We start from the raw sequence: 19,257 nt of genomic DNA on the forward strand, positions 1-19,257 counted from the left end.
GAAATAGGACGGTGGTTACTTCACAAATCATCCACCACTGCAACCCAAATCTCAAAACCATAAAATGAAAAAGGTCAAATCCTCATGTTCTCGGGTACTGAGCTCCAGCAAACCTGTATAAGTAAGGTCAGTCAGGGTACCTCAACATCCCAGCCCTGTAGCCTTCCCTGATGCTGTTACGTGCTCTATTCAAATAGAATATTCTATTATTAATATCTATTAATAAATATTCTATTCCATTCTCTTTGCCCTCCATTCAAAGTCAGGCAAAAATAACTGACAATAGGTGCAAATTTTAGCCCCCACCTTAGTATGATATAGAATGGACAGGAATTAAGGAGTTAGGATAGAGAAGAACCATTTATTTTGTCAAGTACCTACTATCGGACCAGCAGTTCACAGACATTACCTCACTTAATTCATTAATTTATTCACAAATAACTTATAAATGTCAGACAACCCAAAATAAACACACCAGACAACATTCCTACCTCCATGCAAGCTACAATCAAGTTTAAGAAACAGACATTTAGGGGGCGCCTGGGTGGCACAGCGGTTAAGCGTCTGCCTTCGGCTCAGGGCATGATCCCAGCATTATGGGATCGAGCCCCACATCAGGCTTCTCCGCTATGAGCCTGCTTCTTCCTCTCCCACTCCCCCTGCTTGTGTTCCCTCTCCTGCTGGCTGTCTCTATCTCTGTCGAATAAATAAATAAAATCTTTAAAACAAACAAACAAAAAAAAAGAAACAGACATTTAGGGGTGCCTGGCTGGCTCAGTTGGTAGAGCATATGACTCTTGATCTTGAGGTTATGAGTATACCCCCCACATGGGGCACAGAGCTTACTTTTAAAGAAAGTATTCTTGGGTGCCTGGCTGGCTCAGTCAGTGGAGCACACAACTCTTGATCTCAGGGTCACAAGTTCAAGCCCCACATTGAGTGTGGAGTATACTTAAAAAAAAAAAAGAAAGAAAGAAACAGATGTTGTAAAATAACATCACAACTTCTGCTTCCAGGGAGAATATAATAAATCACAGTAAATAAATACACTTGCTGTTATAAGTAATTAAATATGGATACATTAAAAAATCATATTTTAAATGCCTGAGAGAGTTTCAGTTACAATTGGACCAGATGACCCTAAAAACATATCTAATGTGTATACAACCATTTCAAGCCCTACACTAAATAAATAAGGAGAGTCCTTGAGACAGAAGAAAAGGATCCCAGAAGGAAATGTGGAAGTGTAGGAAGGAACAAAGAACATAAGAATGGACAAATATGTGGGTAAATATAAATAAGTATTGACTTCACAAAGTAATAATAATAGTGTCTTGTAGAATTCACATTGAATATCATGAAGAATATTAATAGCAAAATGACAGCAATAACAGAAGTAAATAGAATTTATAGGTTCTAAGGCTCTAAGGTTATGGGGATTATGCAAAATAACAGTTTGTATTCCAATGAAATAATTCATAAACACATGTTAAATCTTTAGACTAACCACTAAGAGCAAAAAAAAAAAAAAGTATAACAAATTATAAGAAAAAACAGCACAATATATATTTATATTAACCCAAAAGAAAGTAAGAAGGGTGATAAAAAATATAAAATGGGTGGCTCAAGAAGGAAATGAATAATAACGTGATATATATAAACTCAGTCATAGCAGTAATTATAATAAATGTAAAGGGGCTAACTGTTCCAAGGAAAAGACCAAGAGTATAAAACCAGACAAGGCAAACAAACAAAAACAAAAACACAACTATACACACTGTTACTAAAACCAAATAAAGACATCACAAGAAAATAAGGCTATAAATCAATATATCTTATGAATACAGATGCCAAAATTCTCAGTGAAATAGTAGCACAGTAAATTCAGAAACATATAAAAAGGACTGTACACCATGACCATAAGAGATTTATCTTGGGAATTCTAGGTGATTGAACATTGGAAAATTACACAAGGTGATGTATGGAAGTATTGAATCACTATATTGTACACCTGAAACTAATATAATACTGTATGTTAACTGAATTAAAATAAAAACTTAATAAAAAAACATGACAATTAATCAACCATATTAATATGTTAATATAAAGGACAAAATTACATGATCATCTCAATAGATGCAAAAAAGAGCATTTGACAAAATCTGACACCCTTTCCTGTTAAAAACACTCAACACATTTGGAACAGAAGAGAACTTTCTCAACCTGAAAACATCTATGAAAAACCTACAGCTAATATCATACTCACTATGGAAAACAAAATGAATGTCTTCCCACTAACATCAGGACCAAGACAAAGATGTACACTCTCATTGCTTCTATTCAACATTTTACTGGAGAGCTGGCCATGGCAATTAGGCAAGAAAATGAAATAAAAGATACCAAGTTGGAAAAGAAAAAATAAACCTATCTCTAGTCAGAGATGATACAATCTTATATACACAAAATCCTAAGGAATCCTGCCCCTCCCTCCAAAAAAACCTATTAGGGCACCTGGGTGGCTCAGTTGATTAAGCAGCTAACTCTTGATTTCGGCTCAGGTCATAATCCCGGGGTCTGGGGGTTGAGCCCCACATTGGGCTCCACAGTCAGTGGGAAATCTGCTTGAGGATTCTCCCTCTCTCCCTCTGCCCCTCCCCCCACTGGTGCACGTGCTCTCTCTCTCTCTCTCAAATAAATAAATTAATAAATCTTTTTAAAAAATCCATTAGAATATGAAATCAGCAAAGTTGCAGGTTAAAAATTAATATACAAAAATCAATTGTGCTTCTATATACTACCAATGAACATTCTGAAATTAAGAGAATGATTCCATCTACAATAGTATCAAAAAGAATAAAATGCTTAGGAATAAATTTTTCAAAAGGAGTGCAAGGCTCACACACTGAAAACTACAAAACATTGTTGAAAGAAATTAAGGAAGTTCTGAATAAATGGAAGGACATCCAAGGTCATGGATTGGAACAGTTACTATTGTCAAGATGGCAATATTCTTCACATTTATCTACAAATTCAATGCAATTCCTGTCAAAATCACAGCTGGCTTTGTACAGAAATTGACAAACCGATAAATGAAAATGCAAGGGATCTAGAATAACCACAACAATCGCGAGAAAGAACAAAGTTGGGAGACTCATTCTTCTTGATTTCAAATTTTACTACAAAGCTATAGTAATTAAGACATTGTGATACTGACATAAAAATAGAAAGAAATCAGCGGAACAGAATTGGGAGCCCAACAGTCGGACAGTTCTTCAAAATATAAAACAAAGTTACCATGCAACCCATCAACCTACGTGTATACTCAAAAGAACTGAAAACATACGTCCATACAAAACCTTTACATGAATGTTCATAGCAGCATCATTCATGATAGCAGAAAGTGGAAACAACTGAAATGTCAATCAAGTAAAAAGCAAATTAAAAAACGTGGTACATACATACAATGGGATATTTTTCAACCATAAAAAGGGATGGAAGATTAATAAATGCTACAATATGAATGAACCTTATAAACATTATGCTAACTGGAAGAAATCAAACACAAATGACCACATTTTATATGATTCTATTTATATGAAATATTCTCATTAGGCAAATCCCCAGAGACAGAAAAAGGATTAATGATTTCTAAGGTCTTGGGGTGAGGAGCGAATTGGAAGAGACTAATGGAGGCAGAGTTTCTTTTTGGGGTGATGTCTATGTTCTAAAATTAGTGGTATTGGTTTTACAACTCTGTGGATATGCTAAAAACCACTGAATTGTACTTAAAAGCATGAACAGAATAGTATGTAAATTATATCCCAGTAAAGCTGTTATAATTTTTTAAAGATATTATTTATTTATTTGAGAGAAAGCATGTGCACACAAGCTACGGGGGTAGGGGGCAGAGGGAGAGGGAGAAGTAGGCTCCCAGCTAGGCAGGGAGCCTGACATGGGGCTCCATCCCAGGACCATGACCTGAGCTGAAGGCAGATGCTTAACCGACAGAGCCACCCAGGCACCCCAAGCTGTTATAATTTTTTAAAGCTAACTATAACATGCTTACAAAAACCACTTTCTAAAAAATATAAGGACACAGAAAGGTCTAAAGTAAAAGAATTAAAAAAATTTGGCATGCAAACATAAGTCAAAAGAAGGTTGGCATAACTACACTAATATCAGGCAAAGTAAATATTAAGGCAATAAGCATTATTAGTGATAATAAGAGCAACATTTTGTAGTGATAAACAAGTCAGTAGCTCTTTAATATCTTTATGATGATGAAGAGGTCAAATCATCAATAAGAAAATATCATTATCCTAAAGCTGTATACATATAATAATATAGCTTCTAAGTATTATACAAAGTGAAAAAGCTGAGGAAACAAGAGAAACAGACTACTCTACAATCATAAAAGAATACTAACTCATCTATTTTAATAGCTGATAGAACAAGCAGACAAAAAAAACCCAGTATACATATAAAAGTTCTGAAAAGCACAATTAACAAACTTGATATAATATTCATTTATAGAGCTCTGCATCTAAAAAAGCCAGAATTCACATTTTCTCAAGGACACATGGAACAATTATTAAAATCTATACGCAGAGCATTTTTTTAAATTTAAATTCAATTAGCCAACTTATAGTACATCATTAGTTTCAGATGTAGTGTTCAATAATTTATCAGTTGCATATAACACCCAGTGCTCATCATATCACGTGCCCGCCTTAATGCTCATCACCCAATTACCCATTCCCCCACCCACCTCCCCTCGAGCAACCCTCAGTTTGTTTCCTATAGATAAGAGTCTCTCGTGGTTTGTCTCACTCTCTGATGACTTCCCATTCAGTTTTCCCTCCCTTCCCCTATGGTCCTCTGCCTTATTTCTTATATTCCACATGTGAGTGAAACCCTATGATAATTGTCTTTCTCTGATTGGCTTATTTTGCTCAGCATAATACCCTCCAGTTCCATCCACGTTGATATAAATGGTATGCAGAGCCTTGAAGAAAACCTCAACACATTTTAAAATACTGAAACCATTCTGAATATGTTTTCTAACAAGAATAGAATGAAAATAGAAATTAATAACAGAAAGAGAACTAAAAAAAAACTTTAAAAAACTTCAGCTGAATGAAAATTACATAATACAAACAAAAAAAACATGATCCATGGGTGATCGCAGTTTAAATATCAGATCAGATTTTACTCTGCTCCTTTGAGCCTATTCTGTACATATGCACATATGTGGCTCGTAGGTCAGCCTAAGACTTCCATGGTATTCATGCACATGATTAGGAGAGCCATCTCTCCAGCTCTCTCCTCTCTGGGAATTATCTCTCACTCTGTAGTCATGGTTGCCTGGGTTTCTTTCCCTGGCTCTCCTAACCAGAAAGCCAGCACCTTTTCTGAGTTGAGGCTGCCTTTGCTGTTCTGTCTCATGGAACTACTGATGTCTGCCCTTGGGTCAAGGCCACAAAAACAAAAAGCACAAAACTCACATCCATGCTCATTGCTTCTCCAAGTTTCAGCTCTCCTCCACAGTTTGTCTGCCTACATTTTTTCACCGAATCCTCAGGTGGTTATTTTTGTATTTTGTCAAGTGAAGTTACCAGCAGAAGACTGGTCTATTGAGGTTATACCACCATATCAGAAGCTACAGGTCCCACACAGTGATTTTAATTTGCATTTATCTGATGACAGTGATATGGGATGACCATAGATTTTTTTCATCAGAAAATATGAAGAATATAAGATAGTGGAATAGCATATTGAAAGTGATGAAAGAAAAAATGTCACCCAGAATTCTACGTCTAGTGAAAATAGCCCTCAGGAATAAAGGTAAAATAAATACATTTTCAGCAAAAAGAAAATGAAGAAAATACACATTAGTGGTTTTTATTTATTTTTGTTTTTTTAAGATATTATTTATTTATTTATTTGAGAGTGAGAGAGAGAGAGAGCCACCCAGGTGTCCCAATTGTGGTGTTTTTTTAGACCAGCAGGGAATAGTACTAGAGAGAAGTTTGAATCTTCAAGAACAAATGAAAAGCACTAGAAGTGGTTTACTTCTTAGATTCTTTATGACACATACAATTGTTTAAAGAAAAAGAATAATATTTTCTTGTCTGATTTTCAATGTTGGTAGATTTAATACATAGGAAAATTATAAAGGATGAGAGTGGGGATTAAAGGGAAATTATATCATTAAAAACTTTCTACATTTTACATTAAACGGTACAATATTAATTCTAAATATACTAGTAAGGTTTAGGAATGTATATTTTAATTGCTGGTGCAACCACTAAAAACTAATACAAACCATTGCAGCTAAAATGTCAATAGATTAAACAGAATACAAAAATATATTCAAATAATCAAAATGAGGGAGAAAACAGGACAGGATCAACAACAACAAAAACCAGAAGAGACAAACAGAAAAAAATTAAATGGTAAACCTAAATCCAACCACATAAATATTTAGATTAAACTAATGGTATAAGCATTTCAATTAAAAGAAACAGATTGTCAGAGTAGATAAAAAAGCAAAATTGAACCCTATGCTGCCAACAAGAGACGAACTACGAAAACACTGAAAGGTTAAAAGTAAATGGCTAAAAAAAGATACATCCTGTAAACTGTAAGCATAAGATGGCTAGAGGGACAGAGGTATGGTGACCACATATATCCTGTTTCCTTGGGACAGTCCTAACTCAGTCTTGTTATCCCCTGCTTAGTATTTAATATCCCCTCCCTTCCACTGTAAGGAATAAACAAATAAATATAAGGACACAGAAAGGTCTAAAGTAAAAGGATTAAAAAATATGTCATTCAAACATAAGTCAAAAGGTCCAGTGAATTCCAAGTAGCATAAAGGTAAAGAAATCCCTGCCTAGATACACGATAATGAAACTGAGCAGAGAGAGAATTGAGTAGGGGGAGAAATGAGTTTGTGTGTTTATGTGAGAGAGAATCAATCAACCTTAAAAGTAGCTCAGAGGGTGCCTGGCTGGCTCAGTTGGTAGAGCATGCAACTCTTGATCTTGGGGTTGTGAGTTCAAGCCACATGTTAGGCATAAAGCCTACTTAAAAAAAAAAAAAAAAAAGGAGCCACAAAAAAGATTGCCTTTAGAGGAGTAACCAATAAATAGCTGAGCTCTCCATACCAACAACAGAAGACAGTATACTATGTCAATGTGCTGAACAAAAGTAGCTGTTAGCCTAAAATTCTATACCCTACAAAAATACTTTTCAAGAATTCATGCAAAATAGGGGCGCCTGGGTGGCACAGCGGTTGAGCGTCTGCCTTCGGCTCAGGGCGTGATCCCAGCGTTATGGGATCGAGCCCCACATCAGGCTCCTCCGCTATGAGCCTGCTTCTTCCTCTCCCACTCCCCCTACTTGTGTTCCCTCTCTCGCTGGCTGTCTCTATCTCTGTCAAATAAATAAATAAAATATTTTTTTAAAAAAAGAATTCATGCAAAATAGAGACAATTACAGGCAATGTAATAATAATAATATGCATTATTAGTCTATGCTTTTACTTAAAAAGTAAAAAAAAAAAAAGTGTAAAGGATTTACTTAAAGCCAAAAGAAAATATACCAGATGGAATCTCTGAGGTGTAAAGAGGAATGAAGAATAAAGAAAGTAGTAAAAATGTGTGCAAATATAAATGAATATTGACTATAAAAGCAATAATAATATCTACTGGAATTAAAAAGAGAAGTAAAACAGGATAGACTTTAAATACCAGGCAATAAAATATTTAAGCTTAAGGTGGGGAGGGGAGAACAAAATACAAATATGTTTCAAAATTCTTATAGTACCTAGGAGTAGGATAAAAGCTTTGACTCACTTTAGACTTTGATAAGTTATTTATGTATGTCATCATTTATAGGCTAATAGCTAAATGAATAGAAAGAGTACACAACTTTCTAACTGGTGAAGGGAAAATAACAAAAAGATTAAAAACAATTAACTGAAAGACAAAGGAGAAAAGGTCCCAAGAACACCACACAATAAAATGAAAAATTTAATCCCAAATATATTCATAAATACATTAAATATAAGTGGGCTAACTGTTCCAATTAATAGACAAAGATGGTCAGATCGGATTTTTTAAAAACCAATAGTGTGAGGGTAGCATTATTTTGATGAAACTGAGATTCGAAAACATTGCTTCATTTGCCCAAGTTCACCTAGCCATTAAATAACTAGGTTGAGATTTGAACCAGGTCGTCTAACTCTAAAGCCCCTGCCCTTTTCACTACCACACACTTACTGCCTCTTGAATCTTTGGCTGCCATCAAATTCATAATCTTTGATTTCCTATGCACCAAGTCACAAGCCTACACCTCATGCTAAGATATGAAACTCTACTATTTGTCTTACAAGCACCAGTCAGGTGGTGGGCAGACATTTTGGTCACTAGATGTGCTGATACCTGAGGTATTTCTTCACAGATGAGAAACAGCTTATAAAGTTCTATTCATTCACAAGGTTCTCTTCCACAGGATAAAGAGCAATTCACAAAAACATTTTCACATCCAAACTCTCATTAATCTTCTCACCACTATCATGAGGTATATATAGTCATTATCACCACCATTTTTATAGAAGTGGAAACTAGGATCCAGTAGAGTGATGCATCTTTCCCAAGGTCCCACACAATCAATAGCAGAGTTGCAACTTGAACCCATGTCTGTTGTCCCAACTGTCTGCCTTGAGTTCATGAACACACCCAAAGTTAGGAGACCTGTCAGTAAATGGTATGTAAGAGAAGCTGTTCCAGCTCACACAAAAGGTCTTTGAAGAAAAAGACAGTTGCTAACATAATTAGAAAAATCACTCTTTTCCTATTCTTTCCATCATATTAAAATGCCTCCATCATATCACAGAGATGGTCCATCTATGCACAAAGGTCTAAAAGCAGTGCAAGTTCAGATAGGAGCCATACAGGACCTCTACAGCGAGCTAGAGGAGTGGAGAAGAAATCTGTGAACAGGCAAAGGTCTGGTCTCTGAATAAAGTGGCCAACAGTCTACTATATGTAGCCCAAAGGCTCATGGGGAACTAGCACTCTCAAGAGGGGCAGCTTCCATAGGCCAAGGCAGCTGGCAGCACCCATCAGCACTACCGAATTGGAAACTGAGCAGCTGAGATTACACTCGATCTTAGCTAAAAGGCTGAGAAGCAATGAGCAGCTGAGGTTACAAGGGCCAGCTCTGGGCTCCAGGGAAAGAATGGGTAAAGGAGAATACAGCCTGTTGGAAGGTTTACAAGAAAGTGGGGAACTGGTGGGCAAAAATATGGAGAAAAAATTAGACAACAGCCCAGTCATATGGCCTGGTTGGTGGTGGAGGGTTTCACCTAAGGCATAGTGAATGTTAAGTCTGGTAGCAGGAGTTCAGGCCTCACCTAATCGTAGGGACGGGACTTCTTAACATCCTTTCTGCCTCAGGGCTGGTTGGGGCTGAGTTCATAGGCTAGAGTCTGGAGAAGGCAGAGGATGACACCCAGAGCTGTCTCTGGGCAGAGAGAATACTCAGTAGTTTATTGAATAGAGGAAAATAATACGGGTTCCCTGTAGAATTTGATATATGGAAATAGAACAATTTTATGACCTACTATTATGCCCTGTGACATAAACTCATCTCTAAAAATCAGTGCCATGATTTCAAGGACATACCTCCATCATTTCTTGTGGCTGTTTTTCTTGGAGAAATGCAGGAGAGTGTTTTAGGGGATACCAACTGAGACATAATGCTGGAGGCCTTCTCTCTCTGAACTAGGCAAGACCCAGAGAGAAGTGAAAAGGATGAGATGAAATTATAACAGCAAAGCCCCTAGAGATCATCACTCTTGGCATGAGATTCTCTGGCCCAGCTCTGCACAGGCGGGCTCTTTGGGCTTTCATCTTCTGAGTATGCTGGCTTGTCTTGCTAACCAAGGGGTCATTTGACAGCAATAATTATTTCCCAGACACATTGCAGCATGAGGGTTATTTATTTTGTGGATGGCTAAGCAAATCTGGGAGAAGTCTAACACCATCTCTTCCTAATAACTCAGTTGTTCCAATACCATTTTCAGTAATTGCTTTTTCAACCTCCAAAATATAGAGTAATTTGTTAATTTTAGCATTCTTTGTATGTTTAATCATCATTCTCATTCCATAGACTTTGCTGATGAAAAGTAAACTGTTTATATTCAAAAGCTCTTCTTTATGAATTGATGAGAACTGCTTCCCTTTCACAGGCCTCACTACTCAAGACTCCTAGTTATCTTGACCATGAAAGTGTAATGTGGGAATTTCTCAGGACCACCCCTTGAACCCTAAGCATGCTCTGAGAATTTGGTCTGCGTTAAATTCTGAAGCACCCTCTGATCCCATTTTGAAGCCACAGAGATCAGAACTGGTGACTGACAAAGACTTTAATCAGAGCATTATGTCACATTATAGAAAAACTGAACAAATCAGTTTCAATAGAAGTTGTTACGGTCCTTGAAAATTTGCGATCACAACCGAACTCTCTTTAGTGGGATCTTTGAATGGATCCAATATAAATTATGGCCTAGTGAGTGGAGGGTATTATTTCTGTAGTACAACATGTGGGTGAGGTATAGAAATAACCTCAATAATTCGATCGTAACAATTACAGAGAGGCAGGAAGGTGGAGCACCGAAAGCATAGATTTGGAAATTAGACCAACCTGGAGCCAAGTTCTGATTCTGCCATTTCCAAGGTATAACTTTAAACAAGTTACCTCATCTCTCTCAGGCTCAGTCTCCCTCCTGTAAAGTAGAGAGAGCAAAACTACCAACTTTACAATGTTGTCAGGATGAAAAGAGAATAAGAATGTGAGAAAAGGTGCTGGTATATGGCTCACATTCAGTGAGGATCACTGGTACAGTAAATATATCTTAATGATTCAGACTCTGTAGTGAGTTATTCACACATCCTGTATTCCAGCCGGTCTCAACTATGTGGAAAGCAGAACAGTGCTGGTGGTTATAGCAGTTGCCCTTTATTGAGCTATTTATGTAATTTATGTACATTACCCTGCTAAGTACCTTAACACTCATTGTCTTATTTAATCCTGGTAACTCTAAGACGTAGGCGTCAACGGAGTAGCTAACCACAAGGGTTCTGAAATGAGAAAGTTCTGGATTTGATTTGTGGCTCCCCCAATTAACATCTGTGTGACTCTGGGGGCGCCTGGGTAGCGCAGTCGTTAAGCGTCTGCCTTTGGCTCAGGGCGTGATCCCGGCGTTCCGGGATCGAGTCCTACATCGGGCTCCTCCGCTGGGAGCCTGCTTCTTCCTCTCCCACTCCCCTGCTGTGTTCCCTCTCTCGCTGGCTGTCTCTCTGTCATATAAATAAATAAAATCTTAAAAAAAAAAAAACATCTGTGTGACTCTGGACAAACTTAGACCCTGTCTAACTACAGATTGTCAATTTCCCCCATCTGTAATAAACATCTCATTCCTATATCACAGGGCTGTTGCTATGATTTAAGGGGTTAATGTATATGAAGATCCTGGCACCTAACAGGTATTCAGTGTTAGGCCTCCTTCTTGCTTTCTAATTTAATAAGGAACAGGCAAAAGAGTGTTTATATTACCTTATCACTCCTGACATTTAAAAAGTAAACCAAGATTTGTCAAAAGCAATATAGGAAATAATAATTTTTTATTATATTATATTAGTCACCATACAGTACATCTCTAGTTTTTGATGTAAAGTTCCATGATTCATTACTTGCGTACGACACCCAGTGCACCATGCAATACGTGCCCTCCTTACTACCCATCACTAACATAATATAATAAAAAATATTATTTTAAAAAAAGCAATATAGGAAAGAAAAGAAAAAGAATGAAAAATTAAGCCATCTTGGAAGAAGTCGGGGGGAATGGAAAGAAATCTGAAAGATTTTTAGCTTAGCTTTTTCCAATATTAGTCCTGAAAAAAGTGCTATTTTTATTTGAATGTGGTATTATTTCTCAATTTTATTCACTTGGCAACAACTGCTTCTACAGCTCTTCTCTGGGGTCATGGTTACCGCAAGAAAGCATTGCGTGACATTTGAATAAACCATTTCTAGAGGCTCCATTTTGGCCAAAAAAGAGACAATGTAGATGTCAGGCAAGTAGAGTCAGACATTAATTGAATGGCTAACTCCATCTTAATGGTAACATGTTACAGCTGTCAATTCCCAGAAAGTTTCTAATTGGCCTTTTCCCAGGAAGAAATAGGGTGCAGCCCTTTATAGTGGTTTAACAAGCTGCTCCTGCCACCATCTGCCACATTCCCGGTGTGCACAAACTCGTTTCTTCAACAGCCCACCCTCGCTCGCTCCATACCTTTTTCTTCACTCTGACTTCTTTCATCTACTGGCCCCTGACCTTTCCAACTTTAAATCACCCCCTCAGCTGGACAGCTGATCGCATCCTTCCAAACTTTAAGCCTTGGCTTCCCTCCTGGCCAAATGTTTCGATCAATCTGGCTCCATAGAAAATTCTGCCCATACGCTGCCCCTGTGCGCAGCTTCTCAACCCTGTTCTGCCAGCGCTTACATACAGCCCTGGACTGACAGGACTGATTAAGAGAGGGGGACCAGCACCCAACGATCATCCCTGCAAAAAGCGGGAACTTGAGGGCAAACAGGGTTCTTAAGGAATAAACCTTCCTCTCAGGGTCCCTCCACCTCTCTGTTTTCACCCCTCCCCCTTGCATTGTACCAGCCCTAGTTTCTTTTAAGATCAGCCCCCACTACCACCCCAACCTAATGTCCCCTCTCTAACTCTTCAGCACCTAGCCATTTGGATTGGTATTCCCATTAGCCAAGGCAAGTGACTGCCACGAAAGAATGATCATTCTGACTCACTACTGAACATAGCAGTTAGTTTTGTGGGTTCAAATCGTTCAGCACAATATCTACCCTTCCATTTAAGAAAAATACTTCGGTTTCTATGGGCATAGCTACAATGTTCACTTGGAGACTTCTGCAGCATTCAAACAAGTTACTCCTCTTTGTTAAGGATTTAAGGTAGCTTACTATATGCATAATATGATATACATTATTTCATGATAAAATAAAAATTATAAATACGATAAAAGGTCAGGAAATCAGGGCAAGATTTTTTAAAAAGGTAGAAAGGTAAAAACAAGGCCAGGAGTAAAGGTTAGTACACAAAATGTCTGCTCAAAGTCTGGAAGACTTGCTAAGAGCAAAGCCACCTAACTCTTCGGTGTGAAGGAAAAAAAGCAGTTCCGTGATTTACAGTGCCTTCAGGAAATAAGCCAAACAAGAGAAGTACAGGTATTCCCGGTACTGAGACCAGACATTACATTACATCATTATAGCAACACATTCCACAGGGCTGTTTCCTATAGGAACACTCGTCATAGGCTGATGATTTCAAGCCAAAGCGCAACCCTGCCAAAGCACTTCGCAGGGAGGCAGAGGGACTGGACTCAGGTCGGCAAATCTACAAAGGTCTGGCTTAGAGAAAGGTTGCAGAATTTCTGTAGGAATGGGTTGATGACAGAATTGGTAGGCAATTCTCCATAAATATGGTTCCTACAACTGAGCTTTGGTTTTTAGCATCAGCAAGTCCGAGGAGATGTTCCCTGACAAGTCACTGAAATGGAGCTCTTTCAGACTACCAATTAAGCACAGACTCCTGTGCGTTAGCAGTGAGTCTAGCTATAGTAAATCAAATACTCATGTCAGTTATTTAAAAATATATATAAAATAATCATAAAATATCTAACCTAGGGCAGCATAAATTCCTGGTATATACTTTAAAATAAATCACGAAGTGTGGCAGATAAATAAATCCTTCTTGTATAATACCCTCACCCAGAGTGTGGGTGGGACCTGTGACTTGTTTCTAAATGATACAAATGGCCAAAGTGATGGGATGTTACTCCTGTGATTAGGTTACATTGTACAGACTAGCAGCCTGGCTTTAGAGACTCCTTGCTGGCTTGATGAAGTAAGTGGCCATATTGGTAAAAACCCACATAGCCAGCAACTGTGGGCAGCCTTCTAGGACCTGAGGGCAGCTGCCAGTCAACGTAAAGCCCTCTGTCTTCAAAAGCCGCAAGGAATGAATTCTGACAATCACCTGAGTGAACACGGAAGCAGATTCTTCCCCAGTTAAGTCTCCAAATGACTACATAGCCTGGTTGGGACCTCGACTATCACGCTGTAAGACCCTACGAAGGGGACCCAGCTAAGGTACGCCTAGACTTCTGACCCACCAAAACTTTGAAATAATAAATGTGTGTTGTTTTAAGCCATTCAGTTTGTGGTAATTTGTTGTACAAAAATAAGTACCTAACATAAGAAAATAGACTTATTCTAAAATGTATGCCAAAACAGCAGTTCATTTGTTAATTATAAGGCAGTTAGATGGTGAGGACCACCTGCCAAAAATAAAAACTTTAGTTTTAGAATAAAATATGGAAAATCTTTCTGGCTACAAATAGATAGCAGGGCTAGTTGATTAAAGTGTCTCATGATCTCTGCCAATATAACCATTTCATTTTCTATTGGCCGTGTCCTTGCTGGACGCAGAGCGCCATTCCTGGGTTCTAGGAGAGCAAGAACAGGGATAAAAGCCAAGATCCCACCCCCTTGAAAAACTCACAAGCTGCTCAGGGGCACCAAACATACGAAATGAAACAACTTACCAACAAATTTCAAACAATCTATCTCTGTCCTAATACAAATTAACAAAGATGTGGCGAATTTAATCAGAAAAATAGCAGGCATTTTAAAATTCATTTCCATTTAGCTTTGGGTGTTTTGGATGCTTACATTTGATTGTGGATATGCCTACTCTTCTGAGGGTTTACCTCAAACAAACAAGAATGCTACACTGTGCCCATTATCCCCCAATTCTTCTAGAGAGAAGCTGGCTCATTCTATCACATCAATGATGCAAAGTTTGTCTTCCCTCACACTTGCTCCAGAGCAGAGGCAATAGGGGAAGAGCTGAGGTTTCAGGACTTTTCTACTTCCTAAGCACCCCTATACCTGAGTACATAAGCTTTAGAAGTTCTATTCTTAAGAAAAATACATGGTCGTTACAAAAAATGGACTCTGGGAAACAAATTGCGGGCTTCAGAGGGGAGGGGGGTGGGGGACTGGGGTAGGCTGGTGATGGGTAGTAAGGAGGGCACGTATTGCATGGTGCACTGGGTGTTATACGCAAGTAATGAATCATGGAACATTATATCAAAAACTGGGGATGTACCGTATGGTGACTAACATAACATAATAAAAAATTATTATAAAAAAATAATTATAAATAAGAAAAAAGGGAAAATAAAAACACACTTTGAAAACTTTGGGGTAATCCACTTCCAGAGAAGATGGAGGACCCTACGCTCACCTTGTCCCAAGAATACACCTAGATAACACCCACATCAGTGTAAATAACCCAGAAAACAACCTAAAGACTGGCAGAACAGGCTGTCCACAGCTAAATGTAGAGAAGAGACCACACTGAAGAGGGTAGGAAGGGCAGAGATGTGGTTGGAAGCTAAATAGACCCACAAGACTGTCCATGGGAGGGAGGGACATGGCAGATGCAGAAAGGGGAGAGAAACAGACCCGCACACCAGGCACCCCAGGTGCAGGGAACCCACACGAGTAACATTTGGCTTTGAAAACCAGAGGGACATAATTTCACAAGTTCTTAAAATCAGCAGGACTTAACACCTAGAAGTTTGAAAATCAGTTGGCTCTGCTCTGGGAGAGCCAGCAGGGCAAGAGGACACTGAGTTCTCACCCTTAAAGAGACAGCACAACAAATGGCCCCATTGAGATACAGCATCGAAGCAGCAGTTTGAAAACACATGGGGTATATTAAAAGGAGATTTATTTACTAATCTTAGAGAGTATGCTGGAGGGCCAAGGATCTTTAGGAGACTTGTCCAGAAACAAAGGAGCTGGCAGGTGCCATTCCCCTTTCCATCCCCTCCGCCTGGACCCATGGACACCTGAAGGAACCAGGGCAGCACCAACACTCTCCACCTAACTTGTTAACAGCACACCCTACCCCCATGCTCTCCTGTGGACCTGCCCCCTCCAATATGCTCTGCTTATCCCTCTCCCTTTGCCCCTCCCCCCACTAGTTTTTTCTCTCTTTCTCAAAGAAACTCAAGTGTCCATCAACAGATGAATGGATAAGCAATGTATGAGGGTTCCAATTTCTCCACATCTCCCCTAAACTTATTTTTCATTTTGTTGATTATAGCCAACCTAATGGGTTTAAAGTAGTCTCTAATTGTGGTTTTGATTTGCATTTCACTAATGATTAATGAAGTTGTGTGTCTTCTCATGTGCTTATTAGTCACCTGTGTATCTTCTTTGGAGAAATGTCTGATCAGATCTTTTGCCAATTTTAAATTGGGTTGTGTTTTTACTGCTGAGTTGTAAGAATTATTTATATATTCTGTTTAAAAAGTCCCTTATCAAGGGTGCCTGGGTGGCTCAGTTGGTTAAGTGTCTGACTCTTTATCTCAGCTTGGGTCTTGATCTCAGGGTCATGTGTTCAAGCCCCATGTTGGGCTCCATGTTGGGTGTGGAGCCTACTTAAAAACATCTTTTAAAAAGTCCCTTAGGGCACCTGGGTGGCTCAGTCAGTTGAGCGTCAGACTCTTGGTTTTGGCTCAGGCTGTGATCTCAGGGTCGTGAGATGGAAACCCATGTTAGGCTCTGCGCTCAGCATGAGTCTGCTTAAGATTCTCTCCCTACCTTTCCTTCTGCCTCCCCCACCCCACATGAGCACACTCTCTCACTCTCAAGTAAATAAATAAATCTGTAAAAAATTATCAAATACATAATTTATAAATTTTTTCTCCTATTCTGTGGATTGTACTTTCATTCTCTAATAGTGTCTTCTGATGCAAAAAGTTTTAAATTTTGATGAGATTCAATTTGTTAATTGTTTGTTTGTGTGTGTGTGCTTTAGGTGTCATATCTAAGAAACTATTGCTTAATCCAAGATCATGAAGATTTACGTCTAAGTTTTCTTCTAAGAGTTTTATAGTTTTCATTCTTACATTTAGTTCTATAACCCATCCATTTTTTAGTTAATTTTTATATATAATGTGTGGTAGGGATTCAACTTCATTCTTTTGCATGTGGATATCCAACTGTCCCAGCACCATTTGTTGAAAAGACTGTTCTTTGCCCCCATTGAATTGTCTTAAGACCCCTGTCAAAAATCAATGACCATAAATTTGAGGATTTATGGACTCTCAGTTCTAATCCATTGTTCTGTATGATAGGCTGAATACTGTCCCCAGAATGTGCCCAAATTCTAATCCCCAGAAACTATGAATATGTTGCCTTACATAGCAAAAGGGACTTCGCAGATGTAATTAAGATCTTGAGATGGGAAGATTTTCCAGGATCATCTAGTGGGCCTAATATAATTACAAGGATCGTTATAAAGAAAGACAATAGGATCATAGTCAGTAGTGGGCATGACAACGGAAGCAAGGCTGAAGTTAACACAAGGAAGGGGCTATGAGCCAGAAAAGCAGGCAGGCTCTAGAAGCTGAAAATGTCAAGAAAATAAATTGTCCTCTCTGAGCTTCCAGAAATAGCCAGCCCTGATAATACTTTGACTTTGGCCTAGAGAGACTGATTTTGAACTTCTGACCTCCAGAAGCATAAGATATAAACTTTTTATAGCCACTACAAGTTTGTGGCAATTTGTTACAGCAGTAATACGAAACTAATACAATCTATTCATCCTTATGCCAATACTATATTTTCTTGATTACTATAGCTTTGTAGTAAGTTTTTAAGACAGCAAGCATAAGTCCTCCAAATTTGCTCTTATTTATTTATTTTAATTATAGGCATAATGATATACAGCAGAACTCTAGGACTTATTCATCACGCATAACTAAAACTTCATACCCATTGAACAGCAACTCTCCATTGTTTTGGCTATTCTGGCAAACTCTATCATGTTAATAGCTCAATAGTCAATTGTTTAATTGGTACCATAATTCTCATATTTGGGTTATTTTCAGTATTTCACGATCATAATAACTGCAAAATAAATCCTTTGAGGCAAAGATTTTTTGTACATTTATAATTATCTCCTTAATTTCTATGTAAAAAATTCATTTTTGAGTCTTTTGATAAGGCCTAAGTGACTTCCAGAATTCTATACTCCCACCAACAGTATGTGTGAGTATGCTTTCCTCACACTCTCATCAATCCTGTTATCAAATTTTAGACTTAGATTATAGATTAGAAGTTTAGATGTGAAAGATAAAGCTATAAAGTTAGTATAAAAATGTAAAAGAATATTTTCATGACCTAGGGGCAGGGAATTATTTCTCAAAACTTAAAAAAAACAGATTTATATAACAAAACTGATGCAATTAGTAAATTCATATTGAGGACTTCTATTCAACAGAGCATAAGAAAATCACAAAGTTAGTTGACATATGACAGAATGGAAAACATTATTTCCAATGTCTAAAACTGGTAATGGAATAGGGGCGCCTGGGTGGTGCAGTTGTTAAGCATCTGCCTTCAGCTCAGGGCGTGATCCCGGCGTTCTGGGATCGAGCCCCACATCAGGCTCCTCCGCTAGCAGCCTGCTTCTTCCTCTCCCACTCCCCCTGCTTGTGTTCCCTCTCTCGCTGGCTGTCTCTCTCTGTCAGATAAATAAAAATCTTTAAAAAAAAAACTGGTAATGGAATAATATCTAGAACATTCAAATCCAGTACAATAACGGGCAATGATTATAAGCAAGCAGTTTACCAAAGAGGAAACCCAAAAGTCTGAAAGGAATAAAGAGATATGTCCTAATTCATAGTAATAAGCAAACATCAGTTAAAAGAGTAAGACAGGACTTTCTCTTTTGAACTATCAAAAATTACAAAGGATGATAATGCCAAGAATTGGCATGAATGTGCAGTATAGAAATCTACACACACACCTGGTGGGACTGTAGATTGGTGCAGCCAATCTGAAAAAAAATCTGGCAGCATTTAGACAGATCGGGAATATGAATATCCTAAGACCCACTCTTTGGTCCTTCCGCATGTCCTCCCCGCCCAACCCCAAATCTTCAAAGTTACCAATGCTTCACCGAATCTGTTACGTACTCTGCTTTTAAAGGACATACCTGATTGGGTCAGGCCCATTCAGATAATCTCTGTTTCATAGCATCAACTGACTTGGAACTTTAATTACCAAAATACTACT

Source organism: Ursus maritimus (assembly GCF_017311325.1).
Source record: "Ursus maritimus isolate PB19 chromosome X unlocalized genomic scaffold, ASM1731132v1 scaffold_X1, whole genome shotgun sequence".
In the NCBI taxonomy this organism is placed as follows: Eukaryota; Metazoa; Chordata; class Mammalia; order Carnivora; family Ursidae; genus Ursus; species Ursus maritimus.